Source organism: Canis lupus, chromosome 19, assembly GCF_011100685.1.
Source record: "Canis lupus familiaris isolate Mischka breed German Shepherd chromosome 19, alternate assembly UU_Cfam_GSD_1.0, whole genome shotgun sequence".
NCBI lineage: Eukaryota > Metazoa > Chordata > Mammalia > Carnivora > Canidae > Canis > Canis lupus.
Genome location: NC_049240.1, coordinates 13441759 through 13457947, shown reverse-complemented (window position 1 = coordinate 13457947; position 16189 = coordinate 13441759). Strand labels below are relative to the sequence as shown.

The 16189-nt window shown below is 36.6% G+C and overlaps 1 protein-coding gene across 6 annotated transcripts in view; it reads left to right on the top strand.

The window, feature by feature from the left end:
- LOC102151797 (importin subunit alpha-8-like) overlaps positions 1 to 16189 on the top strand; it is a 256796-nt gene that overhangs the window by 67726 nt on the left and 172881 nt on the right. For 3 of the 6 annotated variants that reach the window (XR_005373924.1, XM_038564663.1, XM_038564664.1), the window contains one exon: positions 6332 to 6544. The exons of the other annotated variants lie outside the window; for them this stretch is intronic. The gene's annotated coding sequence lies outside the window, so the exon portion shown is untranslated. The remainder of the gene's footprint in view (positions 1 to 6331; positions 6545 to 16189) is intronic. 6 annotated transcript variants of the gene reach the window in all.

The window sequence follows — 16189 nt, the reverse complement described above, 5'->3', positions numbered from 1 at the left end:
TTTTATATATATATAATCCATATATATAAAATCTATTTTATATATATATATATATCACATCTTTTTTATCCATTCATCTGTCATGGACATCTGGGTTCTTTCCATAGTTTGGCTGTTGTGGACATTGCTGCTATAAACACTGGGGTGCAGGTGCTCCTTCAGATCACTACATTTGTATCTTTGGGGTAAATCCATAGTAGTGCAATTGCTGGGTCATAGGGTAGCTCTATTTTCAACTTTTTTTTTTTTTTTTCAACTTTTTGAGGATCACTACATTTGTATCTTTGGGGTAAATCCATAGTAGTGCAATTGCTGGGTCATAGGGTAGCTCTATTTTCAACTTTTTTTTTTTTTTTTTCAACTTTTTGAGGATCCTCCATACTGTTTTCCAGAGTGGCTGCGCCAGCTTGCATTCCCACCAACAGTGTAAGAGGGTTCCCCTTTCTCTGCATCCTCACCAGCATCTGTCGTTTCTTGACTTGTTAATTTTAGCCATTGTGTAGGTTCTACTTTTCATCCCTGTGATTTACTTATTTTATAACTGGAAGGTAGTTTGGAACCTCTTAATCTCCTTCACCTATTTCACTTATGCCCTTCTGGCAACCACCGATTTGTTCTCTATATTTAAGAATCTGTTTCAGTTCTGTTTGTTCATTTGTTTTGTTTTTTAGATTCTACATATAAGTGAAATCATATGATATTTGTCTTTCTCTGTCTGACTTATTTCACTTAGCATTATATCCTCTAGGTCCATCCATGTTATTGCCAATGGCAGATTTTATTCTTTTTTTATGGCCGAATAATGTTCTGTTGTATAGATATACCAAATCTTTATCCATTCATCTATTGATAGATAATTCAGTTGCTTCCATCTTGACTATTGTAAATAATGCTGCGATAACCATAGAGGTGCATATGTCTTTTTGGATTAATGTTTTCATTCTCCTTGGGAAAAATACCCAGCAGTACATTTACTGGATCATATGATATTTTTATTTTTAAGTTTTTCAGGACTCTCCATAATGTTTTCCACAATGGTTGTGCCAATTTACATTCCCCCAATATGTGCAAGAATTCTCTTTTCTCTACATCCTCAGCAACACTTGTTATTTCTTGTATTTTTCATACTAGCAATTCTGACTGGTGTGAAGTGTTGTCTCATTTTGGCTTTGACTTGCATTTCCCTGATGATTGGTGATATTGAATATCCTTTCATGTGTTACTGGCCATCTATATGTCTTCTTTGGGAAAATGTCTGTTTAGGTCCTCTGCCCATTTTTAAATTGGATTGTTTGATTTTTTTTGGTGTTGGGTTGTATAAGTTCTTTATACATTTTGTATATTACCCCTTATTGGATATATCATTTTCAAATATCTTTTCCCATTCACTGAGTTGCCTTTACTGTGCAAAAACTTTTACTTTTGATGTAGTCCCAATAGTTTATTTTTGCTTTTGTTTTCCTTGCCTTAGGAGATATATATAGAAAAATGTTGCTATGGATGATGTCAGAGAATTACTGCTGTGTTGTCTTCAAAAATTTTTGTGGTTTCAGGTCTCACATTTAGGTCTTTAATCCATTTTGAGTTTATTTTTTTGTATGGTGTAAGAAAGCAGTCCAGTTTTGTTCTTTTGCATGCAGCAGTCTAGTTTTTCCAGCACTATTTATTGAAGAGACCATCTTTCCCCCATTATATACTTGCCTTTTTTGTCATAGATTAATTGACCATATAATCATGGGTTTATTTCTAAGCTTTCTATCCTATTTTGTTATCTGTGTCTGTTTTTGTGACAGTACCATACCATTTTGGTTACTGTAGCTTTATGGTATAGTTTGGTATCTAGGATACAACTGTGACACCTACAGTTTTGTTTTTCTCTCTGAAGATTACTTTGGCTATTTGAGATTATGTATGGTTCCATACAATTTTAAGATTATTTGTTCTGGTTCTGTGAAAAATACTGCCTGTGTTTTGACAGAGATTATATTGAATCTGTAGATTTCTTTGGCTAGTATGGACATTTTAATATTATTAATTCTTCCAATTCATGAGCATGGCATATCTTTGCATTTATTTGTATCATCTTCAATTTTTTTCATCAGTGTCTTATAGTTTTCAGAGTATAGATCTTTTACCTCCTTAATTAAATGCATTCCTGGGATGCCTGGGTAGCTCAGTGGTTGAGCATCTGCCTTTGGCTCAAGACGTGATCTCAGGGTCCTGGGATCGAGTCGTGCATTAGGTTTCCTACAGGGAGCCTGCTTCTCCTCCACCTCCTCTGCCTATGTCTCTGCCTCTCTGTGTCTCTCACAAATAAAGAAATAGAATCTTAAAAAAAATTAAATGCATTCCTAGATAGTTTGTTCTTTTGGGTGTAATAGTAAATGGAATTGTTTTCTTAATTTTTATTTCTGCTAACTCACTATTAGTGTATAGAAGTACAACAGATTTCTATATATTAATTTTGTAGCCCATAACTTTATTGAATTCATTTATTAGTTCTAATAATTTTTTTGTTGGGAGTCCAGAGTTTTTTATATATAGTATAATGTATTCTGCAAATAGTGAGAGTTTACTTCTTTACTAATTTGGATATCTTTCTTTCTTTTTTTTTTAAGTTTTTATTCACATTCCAGTTAGTTAACATACAGTGTAATATTAGTTTCAGGTGTACAATATAGTGATTAAACACTTTCATAAAACACCCAGTGCTCATCACAAATGCACTCCTTAATCCCCAGCACCTATTTCACCCATCCCTCATCCACCTCCCCTCTGATAACCATCACTTTGTTCTCTATAGTTAAGAGTCTGTTTCTTGGGGCACCTGGCTGGCTCAGTTGGTAGAGCATGAGATTCTTGATCTTCAGGTCATGAGTTTGAGCATCACATTGGGTGTAGAGATTATAAATAAATAAACTTTAAAAAAAAGTCTGTTTCTTGGTTTGCCTCCCTCTCAAAGAAGATTTTCTCTTTGCTTATTTGTTTTGTTTCTTAAATTACACGTATAAGTGAAATCATATGGTATTTGTCTTTCTCTGATTTATTTTGCTTAGCATAATACTTTCTAGCTCCATCCATATCATTGTAAATGGTAGGATCTCATTCTTTTTTATGGCTGAGTAATATTTCGCCGTGTGTATATGTATGTGTATGTATATACATGTATGAGGATGTATGTATAGGTTGTATGTGTGTGTGTGTGTATATATATATATATATATATACACACACCACCTCTTCTTTATCCATTCATCATCCAATGGATATTTGGACTGTTTCCATAATTTGGCTATTGTAGATAATAAACATCAGGGTACATGTATCTCTTTAAGTTAGTATTTTTATATTCTTTGGGTAAATACCTAATAGTGCAATTACTGGATCATAGGGTAGGTCTATTTTTAACTTTTTGAGGAACTTCCATACTGTTTTTCAGAGTGGCTGTACCAGTTTGTATTCCTACCAACAGTGTAGGAGGGTTCTCCTTTCTTCACATCCTTGCCAGCATCTGTTGTTTCTTGTATTGTTCATTTTAGCCATTCTGACAGGTGTGAGATGATATCTCATTATAATTTCTATTTGCATTTCCCTGATGATAAGTGATATTGAGTATCTTTTCTTATGTCTCTTAGCCATTTTCCTGTCTTACTTGAAAAAATGTGTATTCGCATCTTCTGCCCATTTTTAAATTGAATTGTTCATTTTTTGGGTTTTGAGTTATATAAGTTCTTATATATTCTGATACCTTTTATCAGATATATTAGTTGCAAATATCTTCTCCCATTCTATAGATTGCCTTTTAGTTTTGTTGATTATTTCCTTTCCTGTGTAGAAGCGTTTTATTTTGATGAAATCCCAATAGTTTATTTTTGCTTTTGTTTCCCTTGCCTCAGGAGACATATCTAGAAAAATGTTGCTATGGCTGATGTCAGAGATTTCATGTGCTCTCTTCTAGGATTTTTATGGTTTCAAATGTCACGTTTAGGTCTTTCATCCATTTTGAATTTATTTTTGTGTATGGTATAAGAAATTGGTCAAGTTTTATTCTTTTGCTTGTTGTTACCCAGTTTTCCCAACACCATTTGTTGAAGAGACAGTCTTCATGTGGCCTTCTGTGACTAGTTTCTTTTGCTTACCATATTTTCTAAGTTCATCAATGTTGTACCATATATCAGTACTTCATTCCTTTTGTAAGGCTGAATAGTATTCCATTGTATGTATATACTACATTTTGTTTACCCATTTATCTGTTGATTGACATTAGCATTTTTCTGACCTTTTGATATGAATAGTGCTGCTATGCACATTCATGTATCTGTTTTGAGTCCTTGTTTTTTTCCCTTTGGATATATGCCTAGAAGTGAAATTGTGGTCATATAGTAATTCTATGTCTAATTCATTGAAGAACTGCTGAAAAGTGTCACCATATTACATTCCCATCAATAATGGTATGAGAGTTCCAATTTTTCCATATCCTCATCAACATTTGTTATTTTCTGTTTTATAAAAATAATTATAGCTACTCTACAAGTGATTTGAAACTTTATTATAAATTCTTATCCCTCCTTGGGGCCTGTTTGTAACTCTTCATTGTATATTTTCTGGGACAGTTTTGAGTTTGGTCATTGCTGCACTGAGGGCACTTGTTCTCTAGGCAGGAATGGGGGGGCTCTCTGTGATTTCTGGTTGATGCTAACAGTGCCCTCTGACCATCTGCACTATGTTGTCTGGGTGTGCCAGACTTGGAGTGTTACTGTTGATTGCTGTAGACAGTTTTTATCTTTGCATGGAAAATTTACAGGTTTATGGCTAGAGTGAAGACTATTCCTGGAGATATTTTTAACACATCCAAATAACTCTATGATGTCAACAAATATAGGATACGTAATTATTAATACTGTTTTTTTTTTTTTTTTTTATTGGTGTTCAATTTACTAACATACAGAATAACACCCAGTGCCCGTCACCCACTCACTCCCACCCCATTAATACTGTTTTGATGTTAGAGGGTATAGTTGTAGTAACTACTCTTCTACTAAAAAGAAGCAATGTCTTCTACTGTTAGAAAATTGTTTTAGATTGCAGTATTTTGGCTAGTTTAAGAGTTTTACTGTTTATTTTATGGTAACATTTTCTTCTCTGAGAGACAAATTTACATAATAAGATATATAAGGGATTGTATTAAACTGTAACGTTTAAGTACTTTGTTACATTGTTATGTACAGGCTTAAGATCCTAACCTGAATTTTTGAATAAACATAAAAAAGAGGGTTTTTTTTAGTTCAACTGGGGTAACCAAGGCTACAATATTTATGCCACCTTTTCAACTGTCACAGTCTGCTTTCATAATCCAGAGGAGGTCTTTGAATTAAGTACAAAGATCCAGGGATCCCTGGGTGGCGCAGCGGTTTGGCGCCTGCCTTTGGCCCAGGGCGTGATCCTGGAGACCCGGGATCGAGTCCCACGTCGGGCTCCCGGTGCATGGAGCCTGCTTCTCCCTCTGCCTGTGTCTCTGCCTCTCTCTCTCTCTCTGTGTGTGACTATCATAAATAAATAAAAATTAAAAAAAATACTAAAAAAAAAAAAAAAAAAAAAAAAAAAAAAAAAAAAAAAAAAAAAAAAGTACAAAGATCCATAGATAAATATAGAAAGACAGAGGTCCATTCTATTACTTAACAGTCTCCCTCAGGATGCGAATTAGATGCTTAGATCATTCAGTTAAAAAAAAAAAAAAAAACCAAAACCCAAATACAACTTATTGATTGGTTAGGATGTGGGTTAAGTCTAAGGCTGCTATTTACTTTATCCTGTGCTTCTCCAAAGAAGCCCATTAAATAGAAACACAAATGTATGGAAACACTTTAACCCTACCTGATAATATACTATTTTAAAAGAAATTCTAGCTTTCTCAAAGAGAAACATTTATTACTATTATAAAGCATCTCAAAAGATATCACATAGTCTTCAAAGTGCTAATAGTCTATCTAACTGGGACCGAAACCATTAGTTGAATAAGAAAATTAATGAAAGAGTGGTAGAGAATAAAAGGCAAAGAAAACCTATATCTCATAGTTTTTAGTACATAAACATTGGATTTTAAGAAATGTTATTGTACAAAAAAGGAAAAAAAGGAACACTATTGTACAATGACCTGCATAGTAGGCTTTCAAAAAGTGTTTGTAGAATTAATTTGAATAAAGTAGGAAAGATAAAATGCTATAAATTGAACTGACCTAAAATATTTAACCTTAAGAAATAATCCAAAGAGAAATCTGTGTTTGTTGTTATCCTCAAAGGAGTTCATTTTTTCTCTTTACTTGTCATTCAGTACCTCCACATGCCAGGCACCACGCTGAAGCAATGAGGTGAGATGATGAACAGACAGGGAATGAGAAGAATGTAAACAGAGATGTACAGTCATAGAAGTCCATACAAAGGTCAGGAGCATTCAGGAGGAACAAAGAAGAGGAAGACATTATCTGTCAATGGTGATGTAGTTGAGGAAATTAACAAAGGCAATGACTCGAGCTCAATTTTGAAGGTAAATACTGGTTATCAGGAAGACAATGTGCAAAGAAATTTTGAGTGGCAGAACAGCGTGGGCTAATCTAGAGTCAGAAACAACACAATGTGCTCAGGAAATAGTTTGGCACTGGTGATTCTAAAAGTGTAAGGAATGAGAAGGAATAGTGAAACATGAGTCTGGAGAGATATTCAAGGCCTGGGTCATGGAGTCTTTATATTTTATGATAAGGAGCTTGCAATTTATTCAGCAGGCGCTGACTGGCCTTTCATTTGCTTTAAACGGAGGATTGACAATTGAGATTTGGGTTTTGCTAAGATTTTATGTGGAGCAGCGTTTCTCCTAGGACCACAAAATCTTCTTTACACGCAAAATCTTCTTTACTCGTATGTGGAATTTAAGAAACAAAACAGATGAACATAGGGAAAGGGAAGGAAAAATAAAATAAAAACAGGGAGGCAAACCATAAGAGACTCTTAACTATAGGAAACAAACTGATGCTTGCTGGAGGGGAGGTGGGTGACGGAATGGGGTAATTGGGTGATGGACATCAAGGAGGGCATGTGATATAATGAGCACTGAGTGTTATATGCAACTGGTGAATCACTAAATTCTACCCCCGAAATTAATAATACACTATATGTTAACTAAGTTGAATTTAAATTAAAAATTAAAAAAAATAAATTAAAACTTTTTTAAATCTTCTGCAGCACTTGTTAAAAATTCAGAGCTCTGAACTATGCTCCAGATCCATTGAATCAGACTTTTGGCATGAGAGTGTGGGGGAGGGGATCAGCATGTTCAACTGGCTTCCAAAAAGATTCCCTTGCACCCTGCAGTTTCAAGCTCACTGCCCTCTAGGGTAGGATTGAGGGAGTGGGCAAGGCAGAGTGCAGGGAGATCATCTAAGAGGTGATATGATACTCCAGGTGAGAATGTTTGAGGTGGCTGAACTGGGGATAGAAGGATGACAAGAAAATGATGAACTTGAAAGGTATTTTAGAGATAAAATCAAATGCAGTTGGTGATTAGACTTAGTGAAGAGGAAGATCCAAGTCAGGTTTTTGTCTTTTCTTTTTTTTTTTTTTTTTTTAAGATTTTATTTATTTATTCATGACAGTCACACAGAGAGAGAGAGGCAGAGACATAGGCAGAGGGAGAAGCAGGCTCCATGCAGGGAGCCCGATGTGGGATTCGATCCCGGGTCTCCAGGATCGCGCCCTGGGCCAAAGGCAGGCGCCAAACCGCTGCGCCACCCAGGGATCCCAGGTTTTTGTCTTAACTGGGTCATGTACCAATTGTAATTATTGATGTTTAATAAATCATAATTTTTCCTTGAACTATATGATTTTAAAATTTCATGCATCTCTAAATTTGATTTATTTTCCCTTTTCAGGCCAATTCATTGTTTTATTGTTGTTGAGTTTTATAGTAGAAATAAATGGAAAAATTGTGAATTTGTTAAATATGTTAGAGTCACCTTATCAGGAAAATATTTATTCATTTAGTTGTATCTCCAAAGTACCTAGTTGCTCCTGTGAATAAAATGAACAAACAACTTTATTTCTGATACTTCTGAGGGAATTTATACTTATAAAATGTAAAGTCTAATCTGTCTCACAACCAAAGCCATTAGAACCATGAACAATGAGCTGAAGACACAGTGCATTTAGTAGATTGATCTTGCAAGTCAGGCAAAAATCAACAAAACTGTTAAGTATGTACATTTGTCTCTGTCACTGTCCCTTTTTAAAAGCTATTTTATTTATTTGAGAGAGAGAGAGAGAGATCACACAGAGGGAGAAGGAGAAGCAGACTCCCCGCTGAGCAGGAAGCCCAATGTAGGGTTCAATCCCAGGATCTCAAGACCACGACCTGAGCTTAACCGACTGAGCGAGCCATCCAGGTGCCCCCATCCCTTTTTTTTATCTCTTCCTTTCTAGTCCTATCCTGAAGAAGAGATTCCTTACATATTACTTGTGCCTATTGTTACTCTTATTAACTAATGTGCTGACAGGTAAGAACCAAAGCTATAATTCTTTTAGGAGTTTGGCAGGGATTATAGTGTTCACCCATCCCTCTACCTCCCCATGTTTCCCTGTCACCTGTGGAATTAGGCTGGCCACTGAATTCTGGCCCACAGAATTTAAGTGGAAATGATATACTTCACTTGTACACCTCCTTGATGTGCATGCTGTGAATCTAAAACATCCTTTACCGTCCATCTCTCATCCTTTACCATCCGTGCTCTCCTTATCTCATCCCTGGTTCCCTTAAAGGACTCTAGATATCTGCATTAGACTTTGCTTGAGCAAGAAATACTTTTATTATGTCAAGTCACTGAGATTCTAGTTTATTCTGAGGCATAGCATTGTCTATTCTGATCAATGCATAGATTATTTTTAATTTCATAGTTGACTATTAAGGGTATTTCAGTTACAGATGAATGAAACTAATGATTAAATGACAGTTACCAGGATGACTTCCTTGGGATAAAAGGGAATTCTTTTCCTACAACCTTAAATCACATCATGAAGACTGCTCTCCTTGAGCCCTAAGAATATTGTATTGACATTAGAATTTGTCTCTTACTACTTTGGTCCTGCTCACATCATGTGTCAGCTTTTTAAAATTAAAATGGGGTGATTAATACTCATGTAATAGAATTATTATGGGGATTAAAAGACATGCCATATGTAAAATGTCTAGACCAGCGCCTAGCACGTAGCAGGTGCCAAAGCCATCCTGGGAGAGCATCATAGATGCAATCCCCATAATTAACTTTGTAAATTTCTGATGTGATTCACAGATGGGTGTTATTTACATTAGTGACATTTACTAGTTTTTAAATTCTTATTTAAAAACTTGCACTCTCCAAATTCCAGTGTCAAGGGGGTTTGACTGCCCTGCCCAAGTTGATACATGGATAAGTGCCCAAGTAAATAACTATTGTTATTTCCTGTTGCTCTTCAAAAGGAGGCAAGGGCAACACTGCCATCGTGAGAATGATTATTCTCCAGGCTTGGGCTGAATCTCTATGGCTTTGGCTATTAGCTGGACTATGGTGTGCAACTGATTGGATTGATGCCAAGCTGACTGATTTGTTCTAAAGGCTAGAAAAACTGGACTGAGCCGTGGGTATAATAACCATGTGTTCTAATCACGTTTATCCTCAACTTGTTTCTTTCCGTTAACAATAGCAGGAAGAGTGTTGGTGGGGGTGGTGTGATGGATTTCAAAAGACCTGTGATCAGAATGCCATAGTTCCCAGCTTTACTACTGTGTGACCATGAAAACTTACTTAACCTTCCCAGCTTTATTTCCTCACCTTTGAAATGAGAGCTGGGAGTAAAGGATCTTTAGGAATCCTTTCTCTAATCTAGCACGACCCAAATGTAATTGAAGTTCCACATGGCTCAGTCTCAGTGCAAGAATGAATTCAAAGTAGTATGGCACCCAAAAAGTAACTAGAGTTCTTAAAAAATATTTTTTTTACTTTCTCAATAAACTGCTAAAGTGGGGTATGCTTTTTTCTGGGAGGGTATTTTTTTTTAATACCTTTATTGAGATAAAATTCATGTACCATACCACTCACCCATTTTATTCATACCATTCAGATTAGATTTTAGTATGTGGTATGCTTTCTTAATATAAAAAATCTCTCTACTTCACTGTAATCCTCATTCCCTTCCACATGTACATCAGGGCCTCTCCAAAACTCTGGATCTATAACTGACACCTCATGAATTCCCAGCATCCATTCTACTTGATTCTCTGGTGTCTCCTCCTGCGTTCTCCTCTTAGAACCTCTCTTACAGTACTTTAATACAAAGGTCAACTGGGACTTGTTTGTTTTCTATTTTTATCTCCATCTGCTCATTATTTAGATTCTGAGCAACAAAGGAGAGTCCAAGAACAACCTGGACAGGTGAGAAATTTTTCGCTTTAGACATAAGAGGAGGATGTGGGGTTTGGAGAGAAGACCGTGAAGGTTTATGCTGAAATAGTCCTCTCCCTATTGCACTACGGGCACACCATGGCTTGTTCCTCTCTGCCTCTAGTCAGCTCTGCCATAGTACATAAATGGAAGTACAGTGTTCTTCCGGAAGGACTAGAGTTTTAGGGCTTAAGGTGTTGAATTAATTTCTCATAGATTGACACAGATTCCATTTGTCTTGTTTGTGCTGTAAAATTGTAAGGCTGTACTTGCATTGCTTTTCACCTGTATTTGAAGGAAATGAGGCTCTTGATAGCATCTCTTCTATGATGCGGGTGTGTCCATGCAGGACAGGCCTGCCCTTGCCTGCTGCAGCAGGTCTCTGCCCAATAAGGCCACACCAGGCTTCTCAGCATTTTGGGAAGTCATCTTCAGGCAGTGTAAAAATTTCAATGTGACCCAGTTTATTCAGTATGTTGTTTTACTGAATTTCATACTGATGAAAATCAATTAAAGAATAAATATTTATTAAGTACCTGCTGTGTTCAAAATACGCCGTAAGTATTCTGTGTAATGCATGGTCCCTAGCCTCATGCAGTTTTAAAATGGAGAAGTGCATCTAAGCACATTGAACATTATCATATTAGGTCTGAAAAGAAGCTTATCTTTTAGGACAAATTTGAATTTTTTTAAAGGAAAAATATTTTTGTGATAGATTAATAATGCATTGTTTTTTGGAAACAAATCTTTTTTTTTTAAACTTCATTTATTTGGTGGGGAGGGGGTGCACACAAGCGAAGGGAATACAGAGGCAGAGGGAGAAGCAGACTCCCTGCTGAGCAGGGGTCCTGCCTTGGGGCTGATCTCAGGACCCTGGGATAATGACCTGAGCTGAAGGCAGATGCTTAACCAACTGAGCCACTCAAGAAAGAACCCCAATAATGCGTTGTTTATTGTAAAATTTTTTGTAGCATGCAGAAGTATAAAGGAGAAAATATAAAGGATGAGAAATTCTGCTTCCTAGAAATAACTACTGTTAGACTTTTGATGAACATTCTTCCAGCCATCTTGCTATGCATACACACACACACACATATATTATACATACATAATTTTACATAAATGGATTTATAATATACTTACTATTTGTAACCTGCTTTTCTTCTCAGAAATATGTCAGGAACTGTTTTCTTTATCAGTAAATGAACATCATTGTTCTTAATTATAGCAGAGCGTTCAATTGTATTACCATAATTTAATCCCCTATTGATGGAAATTTAAATTATTTCCAGTTTTTAAAATGTTACAGACAATTATTACATATGTGTCCAATTATGCCCTTAGCATAAATTCTCTGGAAGTAGAATTGCTTGATTAGAAAATATGAGCATTTAAACTTTTGATACATAATACCACGCTTCCCTGAAAAACAAAGCCCCTTGTTTGAGATGCCATCTTCACCTTTGTCCACTCTGGAGGGCCCTCAGATGGAACAAATTTTTGGCCTCTTGTGTGTCTTTGTTAAGGACATTCTCTTCTACAGTTGGGGGCAAGAAGTTTCTGAAGCGTTGGGAATTAATGTGACCTCTAACTAATAAATGACACGAATTGATGAATCATGCCCCAGGTTTTTTGCCCCTTGGTGTGACTATTCTGAAGGTGTTTGGAGGAATTCAGTCCATTGCCTATCCAGTACCCTGCTCATTAACCCACTTATTTGCTTTCTTCACTTACTGCCTCACTTCTCCACTTCTTGCTTGGCTTCCTGGGACTTGTACTTAAATCTTAGCCTCAGAGTCTGTTTCAGAGGGAACCCAAAATAAGACATTCTTCGTATTACAGCTGAAAAGTATGGTAAGCAGAATATGCCCCCACCAAAGTTGTCTGTGTCTTACTCTCTGGAGGCTGTGAAATGTTATCTTATATAGCAAAATGAACCTTGTAGATTTAACCACATATTTAGAACCTTGAGATAGGAAATTATCCTGGATTATCTAAATGGCCCCATTGCAATGCAATGGTCCTTCAAAGTGAAGGAGGGAGGGAGAAGAGAGTGAGAAGGAAATGTGAATAATAGATGCAGTGGTACTTGCTTTGAAGATAGGGAAAGAGGGCCTTGAGCCAAGAATTATGGGCAGCTCTAGAAGCTGGAAAAGGTAAGGAAATGGATTCTCCCCTAGAGCCTCAGGAAAGGAACCTGCCCTGCTGACACCTTGATTTTAGCCCAGTAAAACTTGTGTTGGACCTCTAACCTAAAGAACTGTAAAATAATAAATTTGTGCAAAGTTTGTAGTAATATGATATAGTCGCAACAGAAAACTAATATAAGAAATTAATACAAGGCAACTTATGCCAGAAACATCATATGGTACTTATTATTCCAAAAGAGGGGTATGAACAATGAGGCTCAGAGAAGGAAGGAATCATGAAATGTGTTCCTTCCTCTTGAATGCTGTCATTGTTGCTTGTGGGTGAGTTTAGAGTAGATGACTCAATGACCACTAAATATATACTTGTGGCCAGAAACTCTCCCAACAAGCTGAGGGTTTGTGTGTATTTTAATTTACTTGAAAATTCTGTCAGGCTTTAAAAAAATGTAGTATGTATTAAAATTACTTGGGAAAATAAAACTTCAAAAAAAAGATCATCTGGGGAATTAGTTAAAAATGCAGCTTCTTGGATCTCATTCGCCAGAGGTTTTGAGTCAAAGGTCTGGAATAAGGCCCAGGAATTTGCATTTAAAACTAGGTTATTCTGGTGCACCTGAGTGGCTCAGTTGGTTAAGTAGTTAAGCATCTGACTTTTGATTTCAGCTCAGGTCACAATCTTAGGGTTGTGACAATAAGCCCTGCCTTGGGCTCCACATTGAGAGCCTGCTTAGGATTCTTTCTTTTCTTCTACTTCTGCCTCCCTGCTGCCCTTGTACTATCTCTCTCTCTCAAAACAAACAAACAAACAAACAAACAACAACCAACCAACCAAACAAAAACCAAGGGACACCTGGGTGACTCAGTCAATTAAATGTCTAACTTTTAGTTTTAGCTCAGGTCATGATCTCAGAGTCATGAGATCAAGCCCTGCATTAGGCTCTGTGCTCAATGTGGAGTTTGCTTGAGATTCTTTCTCCCCCTCTGCCCCTCCTCTACCTTGCACTCTCTCTTTCTAAAATAAACAAATAAAATCTTTACAAAGATTTTACACCCCCCCCCCCCAAAACAGGTTATTCTGACACATGTTGCTTTAGGGATTCTCTTACTAAAAACCTCTGCTCCTTGATGGCTAGGGATGGGGTTGCCATGGCACCTACTTTGTCAAGCAGGTTGTATATATAGATAAGATCAGAAAAGAAGGAAATCACTAGAAATTACTATTGTATCATGTGCAGAAATCCTATTTTAGTTTCTATTTGAGGGAATCAGTCACAATAGTAATTAGAGTGAACTGAAGCTTGATTTTAATAGATGTAGGTGAACTATGTCACTAGAGACAGAGTATCTGGACCCTTGGACCCCTGAAGATCCTTTGATCTTAATGGTTGCAGTAACATTTCCTCATTTAGCTAATGGGCATATCATTTCCAGATGACCTTGGAGAGCCAGGGCACTTCAGCTCTTATTCACTGGAAGAAGCACGCTCAAACATTTGGATCATGCTAAGGATTGCAGATGTGCTGTGCTGAAGGGTGTCTTGGATCTTGTCCAATGAGGGCTGTTGGAGGTCACCAGAAAAGAATGCTTACATTTGCCTCATGCCTGTTTGAAGGAGGGTCTATGCTTGTCTAGCTCCGTGCAGCTCTCTGAAATGTCAGAAGATAAGAAATGCCTCTCAGCACGAAGGCTTCCAGACACATATGTGACAAGAAATTTGGCATGAGCTTTACAAGTGTCAGATGTCTAGGATAAAGCAATATGGGTGTAGTATTTCTAGTGCTATTTTGGTGCCTTGTGCATGAGCCTGCAGCATTAGAAAAACTGCTTTTCAGCTTTGGGTGATAGCCTTACTGGCGCTCAGTGTGCATGTCTGAAAGTACAGTTGGGTCACAAAGTAGTGACGGGCCTCAGCAAGTCACCTACAATCATGGTACCAAGATTGGAGGGAATGCTCTTAAGGGACCCAGGCATTCTATAGCCTATTATAACTGGTAACAGCCATAGAACCTCTCATCAGATGGTGCTGTATAAGCATTAATCAACTCTTGCAACACTCGTGTGAAGTTGGTAAACACTCTTGTCCTTGTTTTTCATATAGGGAACTAAAGCATGGAGAGGTCTAACAGACAAGGTCATAGACTTAGCTGATTTGCTTTTCTTATTGTTTAATGATATCAGGTGAATGATTTCAGAATGAATTTCCCTTTATATAATTCAGGGAATATGTCTCCTGGCGAGAGAGCATTTTTGGCAGTTGTGACTTGCTGAAAGACTTGAAGTTCCCAGTCTGGCTGTTCATTGGTTAGGAGCAAATGCCTGGGGCACTTGGCTTAACAACTGTCATAAATGGTGAGAAAAAATGTGTAAGAAAAAACAAAATATGGTAATGTAGCGAGGTTGTTACGGCAATAATATCCAAATAGGAATATTGTATATAAAGTCTGAATATTACTCCCTTCTCACCCAAGATATTTGACGCTGACTGGATCCTCTTTTAATTTTGTTTCTATTTATTTATTTTTCGGAAGACCATTGGTAAACTGTGGACACCATAGTTTCAGAAGGTCAAGAAGAACTTAAAGTGGAAAGTCCCTTGAAAGATTCAAATGTGGAAAAAGAAAACCTGTGAGAAAATATAAAGGCGTTGCTATTAACTTGGATAAAGAACGTTGATAAAGAATTATGTGGTTCTCTAACATATCACAAAGTATTATTTTGTAGAAGGAAATTTAATTCTCTAATTCTCTTAATTGATAACAAAACTTGAAAAGTGGGTTTATTCCAGAGCATGAGGTGTTTAAGGAGTCATAAGAAATAATTTTCTGATGTTGAGAATGATTAAAAACCAAAACAAACTACACAAAAAGGAGCTTGCCCCTTCCTGAAGGTCCTTTGTAAGTAGGCTAAATCAGCAAGGCATGATGGTGTTTCCAATACCCTAAATGGTCTGCCTGGTAATGACAAGAGTCAGTTTTTTTTTTTCCTTTGAACTTTTTACTTGAAAATAAGTTTAGACTTACAGAAGAGTTGTAAAATTAGTACAATGAGTTCCTATATATCCTTTACCCAGCTTCTCCTAATGTTAACATTTTATACAACCATGGTACAATTATCAAAACTAAGAAATTAACATCATTACAAAGCGGGAGTGGGAACTTTTGAAGAGGAGACAGGATGGGCCTATGGACATCCACAAATCCTTCAACACAACTCATTTTTATTTGTTTGATATATTGGAATTCCACATGAGACCTTAAACAAATGGTTTTATTGCAAAAACTTTTAAAACCATAATCTAGAAATAGGAGTAGTTAGACTGACCCCTAAGGTATAATTGTGTTTGGTAGATATTTGTTGATATAACTCAATGGTACATATACTTTTTGCTGTTTCTTTGTCTCTTCTGGTTTGTCCTGAAAAATAATTCCTGGTCCATAGTCTATGCTTAATTAATACTTGTTCTTTGGATCAAATTGGTATGTTTATCCTTTATTTGTTTCTTCACATGGCTTGCTCCTAATTCAAATATCTGCTCAGGCCTTTTCTGACCATCCTAACTAAAATAACACTCCCTTC